Genomic DNA, 307 nt, shown 5'->3' on the forward strand with positions numbered 1-307 from the left:
CTCTTTCTGCTCTACTTGTTTCTCTTTTCGCTCTTCCTCCCGACGCCCGAGTTCGGTGCTTGATTGGCCCCGCTGCCTCGTTCGTCTCACGAAAAACACACACACAAAAGGACGAGGCACTCGCGTCCACTCCTCCTCCTCCTCGTGTCGTCGCCCCTATCTCCGGTAGCGCACTCGTGAAGGGCGGGGGGAAGCACACACAACCACGCACGCTGTACCAAAGTAAACTTTGAAAAGGGGGGGAAGAACGCAAACAGTCCAGACACACCAACGGGAGAGCCGTGTGTTCACTCACACACACACACAC

This window comes from Trypanosoma grayi (assembly GCF_000691245.1).
Source record: "Trypanosoma grayi strain ANR4 Tgr_1184_V1, whole genome shotgun sequence".
Classification (NCBI taxonomy): domain Eukaryota; phylum Euglenozoa; class Kinetoplastea; order Trypanosomatida; family Trypanosomatidae; genus Trypanosoma; species Trypanosoma grayi.